The following is a 6,206-nucleotide window of genomic DNA, read 5'->3' as shown; positions in this document are numbered from 1 at the left end:
TCTGTCGAATAAATAAATAAAATCTTTAAAAAAAAAAAAAGAGAAAATGGGTTAGGGGCGCCGGGGTGGCTTAGTCCGTTGGGCACCTGACGACTGCTCAGGTCATGATCTCAGGGTCCTGGTGTAGAGCCCCACATCTGGCTCTGTGCTCAGTGGGGAACCTGCTTCTCCCTCTCCCTCTGCCCTTCCCCCACTTGTGCTCTCTCTCTCAATTAAATAAATCATATCTTGAAAAAAAAAAAAGATTGAGTTAAAGTCCCAGATCTTCTGCTTTGAGCCTCACTTTTCTTTTTTTCTGAAACAGAGATGGTAACACCTGCACTGCCCACCTCAGAGGGTACTTATGAGATAAAATATGGAAATGCTTTCTAAACTATAAGATGTTTTATAAGGTTAGGGTATTGTGTTGATTTTTCACATCAGAGACCCGTTCATTCAATACCTAAATACGATACACAAAGATCTGGCATTAAAGCATAATGCTAGACCTTTAAAAAAAATTTTTACTTCTTATTATGGAAACATTTTAAACATATAAAAAGTAGACACAATAATATAATAACCTGCCACATATACCTCGCCTGACTTTCCTGACCACCACCTACTCGCCCTTCTCCCATTAACAAAGCCCAGACTTTCCACTGACACTGAACCCCTAACTTTCATGTACAAGGGAGAGTGTTTCAGTTCTTAGCTCCTCATTTCAAAGGATAGAATGGAACACTTTAAACGGCTGAATTTTCTGGTATTTTAATTACATTTCATTTAAAAAAATTAATTATATTTCATTTAAAAAAAAAAGACAGAGGTGCCTGGGTGGCTCGGTCTGTTGAGCGTCTGACTCTTGACTCAGGTCATGATCTCAGGGTCGTGAGATTGAGCCCCACATGCGGTTCTACACACAGCAGGGAGTCTGCTTGAGGTTCTGTCTCTCCCTCTCCCTCTGCCCCCTCCCCTCCCCTATCTCCCTCCCTCTCCCTCACTCTCACTCTAAAAATAAATTTAAAAAAATTAAAAAAAAAGACAGGAATTAACATATGTGCAAAACTTAGTATAAATGTCTGGCATTTAGAAATGACTCATTATGGGTAACTTCTCATCCATGGTGTTGTCATCACTTCAAGCTCTAAGGTGGCTACAAACCCTCCTTTAAAAAAACACTCACTAAAAAACAACTAGAGTGTGAACAGTGACAATATTGTATCAAGTGTGGTCATGAGATTATGGGTGACATTTTCCCCTCAATATATATGGAAACCTTCTATGATTTATATTAAAATCTTGTATGATTCATAATATATACCACTTAAAATTGGGGAAAAAATACCCCAAAACGTTAGCCAGCCATAGTATCTCTCCAGATTGTTCATTCTTGGAAGGCATTCTACCAGAAATTTAACACCACCACGAAGAGTTGATTTAATGCCATTCCTAAAGATTACGCATTGGGGTAGTCACAGTGGCCTTGAAGCCTGACACACTTGAGTTCAAACTCCGGCCCTGTCGCCCACCAGCCGTGTGATGTTGGAAAAATGAATTACTCCTTCTAAATCTTATATTCTACCTCCAGTCAGTAAGAGACCCAAATAGGGGAATGTATATGAAGCACTTAGCATGATGCCCAACACGTAGTGGATTGGCAATGACCTACAACATATTCCCCTCATTCATAGAATACCTTTAAGAAGCATACCATAATATTGTTTTCCCTTTGATGGATGAAGAAACTGACAAACTTGATTAGTATAGCTGAGGGTGTGGAGCCAGATGACTGCTCCTTCGCTACTGGGAAAGTTAAAATAAGGACAACCACCCAGCACAGCCACTATTTGGCAACATCTAGGAAAGTTGAAGAGGCGGTTTTCCCGACATTCTAGCAAGTCCGTTTCTAGAAAATGCCCTAGAAAATCTGTGGCAAGGAGACAGACACAAGAACGTTCATTGCGACAATACTTATGAGAGCAAAAAATTGGAAGCAACCTAAATGTTCATCAACAGGGAAATGGATAGATCAGCTGTGATGTAATCATGAAATGAAACACCTACAGCAACAAAAATGACTGAACCAGTTACATGTGCAACATGGGTAAATCTCAAAACCACGAGGCTGAAGGAAAAAATAGTGGTGGAAGATTTGTACAATATGACGTGATTTTTATAAGGTTTAAAAACAGGTGAAACAATAGTATACAATCTTTATGGACTTCATATATATCAGCGTTTAAAAATAAGTAGGGACATCTGGCTGGCTCAGTTGGAAGAACGTGTGACTCTTGATTTCGGGGTCCTGAGTTCGAGCCCCACAATGCGTGTAGAGATCGCTTAAAAATGAAGGAATGAATAAATAAATAAGTAAACAAACTTAAAACAATATATAATAAGTAATGAATTCAGGAGGATGGTTATTTCAAGAAAGAAAAAGAAGGGAATGTAACAGGGGAGAGATACATGTGCATGTGTGTAATTGTTTCTGTAATATTTTATATCTTTAAAAGTATCTAGGGGCTCCTGGGTGGCTCAGTGGGTGAAGCATCTGCCTTCAGCTCAGGGCCTGATCCCAGGACCCTGGGCTCAAGCCCCACGCAGGGCTCCCTGCTCAGAGGGGAGTCTGCTTCTTCCTCACCTTCTGCCGCTCCCCCTGCTTGTGTGTGCTGTCTCTCTCTCTCTCTCTCTCTCTCTCTCTCTCTCTCTCAAATAAATAAATAAAATCTTTTAAAAAACAAATAAAAAGAAAACAAAATCTTTAAAAAGAAAATTAAAAAGTAAAAGTATCTAAAGTAAATATATCATAATGTTAGGATTTGTGTGTAAGGGTTTGGATGTTTGTTATATTATTCTTTATACATATATATGTATATGTTTATAAGCGAGAAACATATATAGTGCTGACTATGTCATAAGCACTGTCCGGTTCTTTGCTTGTATTAACTAATGTAATCATTTCTACCCGTAAGGTAGTTATTGTGATTACGCCCATTATACAGATGAGAAAACTTGCCCAATGTCATGTTTTCAGGAAGTGATGATCATGGAATCTGAAGGCAATCTGGCTTCAGAGTCTGATCTCATAACAACCATACCCTACTTCCTCTTGAGACACTTTTTTAATTTTTAAAATTACTTTATTTTATTTTTTTAAGTAAGCTCTACCCTCAAAGTGGGGCTTGAACTCACAAACCCAAGAGCAAGACTGAGCCAGCCAGGAGTCCCCCCAATTTTTTTTTTCAAATAAGAGGGACAACCAGGGAGGTAAAACCCTCCAGCACCACACAGTTCAGTGAAGAGGCCTTTCAACAATCTTTGCTAACCTTCTTCTGCTCTTGGTAGGAAATGCTTGCGTTGCTCACCAGACCACGTGACAAAAAGCCAGAGAGCCCTGCCTATACCTACAGATGATACAACCACCTACAGAACACGCTAAGACTGTGGTAACACTACAGTAAAGGCCACATCACCTGTGACTTGTCATGAGGAGGAAAAGCCAAACGACAAACTCCGAGAAGACACTTTGGAGATTTTAAACCTTCAAGAAATTCTCTGGAAGGCAATGCAAAGTAGAGTAATTAGTTCTACGAGTGAAGAACTTTTCTATTTAGAGTCTGAGCTAATAATCCTGAGGGTTTTGAGTGTTGCTAAATTATGATCTGCGTTTGGGCAGGACCATTTGAACGGGCAAATTCCCAAATGAGTCACGATCCACACAAATAAAATAAAAACGGACTCCACGATTCTGCTGTATTACACCGGAGCGCAGTTAAGGCTGGATTAGAAATCAGATGTAGTATCTGCTGCCAGATCTGTTGGTGGCCTCCGCCAGCCCCTTGGGGTGGGTCAGAGGCCATTATGGACAGCTGGCCTGTGGAAGATGGCTGACGGCCTCCTCCTAAGATCTTCCACAGCCCTGACTCCAAGGTCCACATCCGGGCATAGTGTGGTGCAAAGGTTTGGGGAGGCTGATGACTTGGACTGGTGGTGGCAAGTCTCACAGCAAAGAGAACTTAACTGGGCAAGCAGAAAGCTTTAGGGGAAAGTTAGCCGACCACTCTTCAAATGTGTCATTTATTTTTGGATAATAGAGGCTATTTTCGGTTCTGTCATACCTCTGAATTTTATGATTTTATTTTCCCTCTAGGAAGTCCTGTGATCATCTCTCTGTTCCCACAAAAGAGTGAATACCTCAATGGATAAGTCAATCCTTAGATTTCCAGAGCAATTTCTTCTTTACAAAGAGATTCCATATCCATTGTGTTATTTAGTTCTCAAGCTCTTTGAGTCAGAGGAAATAGGAATAACAACAATAATGGCAATAGTACTGAATGTTTTGTGCTAAAAAAGCCCATCACAAATGATCACATATTATAGATTCCATTTATACGAAGTGTCCAGAATAGGTAAATCTGTAGAGATTACTGGTTGCCAGGGATTGTGGCGAAGGGGTCATGGAGAGTGGCTGTCAATGGGGACAAAGTTTCTTTTTGAGGTGATGGAAAAGTTCTGGAATTAGATAGCGGTGGTGGTTGCACAACCTTGTAAATATATGAAAAACCACTGAATCATACACTTTAAAATGATGAATTTTATAGAATGCGAATTTTACCTTGATTTTTAAAAATTGCAAAACAAAATAAATTGTACTCACCATGTGCTAAGACTGGCTAACGGGCTCGACTTGCTTCAAAGCCACTTTTGTCACCTAATCATCTTGACAAGCTTACAAGATACTATCATTTCCTCGTTTTATAGATGGGGACACAGGCTCAGAGCGATGATCGGTCCACAGGGATGTAGCGAACAAGTAAGCACCAACCAAAATTCCATTTCCTGATCTTCACTGTCCAAATCAGACGCCTAATTGTCATTCCAGTAATTCAAGAAGCTAATTCCAAGTGTCGTTCATCTGATAGGATTTCCTCTGTTCAACTCTCTTAGTAAAAGGTCTTTATGCTTTTACCTTTTTTTTGGTGTCTCTTTAAATTTAGGGTTCTTTCTTCCCAATTTTGGAGAATTAAACATAACAGTGATTTTTCCCCCTAAAAGTCCTTAACTCTCTAAACTACCTGTCTTCTGATAAGAAGCAAAGTTTCATTTCTTAGCTCCTCTCCAGGGAAATCCCTTAGGGTCACACAACCACAGCTGATTTTAGGTAAAGCTACGATGTATATCCCCCACACTCATTCTGCGTCAAGGACGTGATCACCTTGTCACACAGTTCCCAGAGGTTTTTGTTTACTCTGATGTAATAGATTGTTTGGATTACAAGTGAGTCGCTCAAAATACTAGAGAAGGAAAAGACACATAGCAACAGCCTCTGCGATGGGTAAACCCTCAGACATTCAGAGCTGGAGAAGCCTTATAGGATATGTGTTCTGACCTCTCTAACATGGAGAATTCCAAGGTGGAGAGATGTTGAGTAACTTTCCCACGGCCGTGGAGTTAGCAGCAGAATTGAGACTGAATTTCTGACACTATATATCATTGCCTTGGTAGGTGTCTCAAATGATTCTCAACCCTTGAGACAGTTCCATTTAGTGCTACGGATACCACTTGTTCACATATTACTATGGGAACTTTACAATACTCCTGGCATAGCCGTATGGTGGGTTATTATATAATCATTACAAGTTAGGAGGATGAGTAGTTATTGATGTTTATATAAAATATGTTTTTAAAAGCTAACTAGAAAATAAATGCAGTATAATCCCACTTTTTTTGGGAAAAAAACACACCAAAAAACTATACGTATAAACATTTATAAATGCTAGACTATGTACCAAAATGTTAACAGAGGTTATGTCTCTGGATGGTATCATTCTGGGTGACTATTTTCTTCTTTGTGATAATCTATCTGTTCTAATATTTTTACAATTTACTTTTGAAAGAATAATTTCCTATTTTTAAAAAAGTGAGAATAAGCAAAATATTCTTAAATAGGACACAAAAATACCGGATATAAAATAAGTAAATGATAAAATGAACTATGTTAAAATTACGAAGGACACCATTAAGAGAGTGAAAAGGTGAGTCACAGACTGGAAAAACATATTCACAATACATGCCTCCCATAATGGATTCAAATCCAAAATACGTATTATAAAAAATTTTACAAATAACTAAGGAAAAGGCAGACAACCCAATAGTTAAATGGGTAAGAGATTGAAACAAGCATTCACAAAAGGAAACACCCCAAATTTCCAGTAAGCCTACGT

This window comes from Ursus maritimus, unplaced genomic scaffold, assembly GCF_017311325.1.
Source record: "Ursus maritimus isolate PB19 unplaced genomic scaffold, ASM1731132v1 scaffold_30, whole genome shotgun sequence".
Taxonomy (NCBI): domain Eukaryota; kingdom Metazoa; phylum Chordata; class Mammalia; order Carnivora; family Ursidae; genus Ursus; species Ursus maritimus.
The sequence above is the reverse complement of the archived record's forward strand: the minus strand, read 5'-3'. Positions refer to the sequence as shown.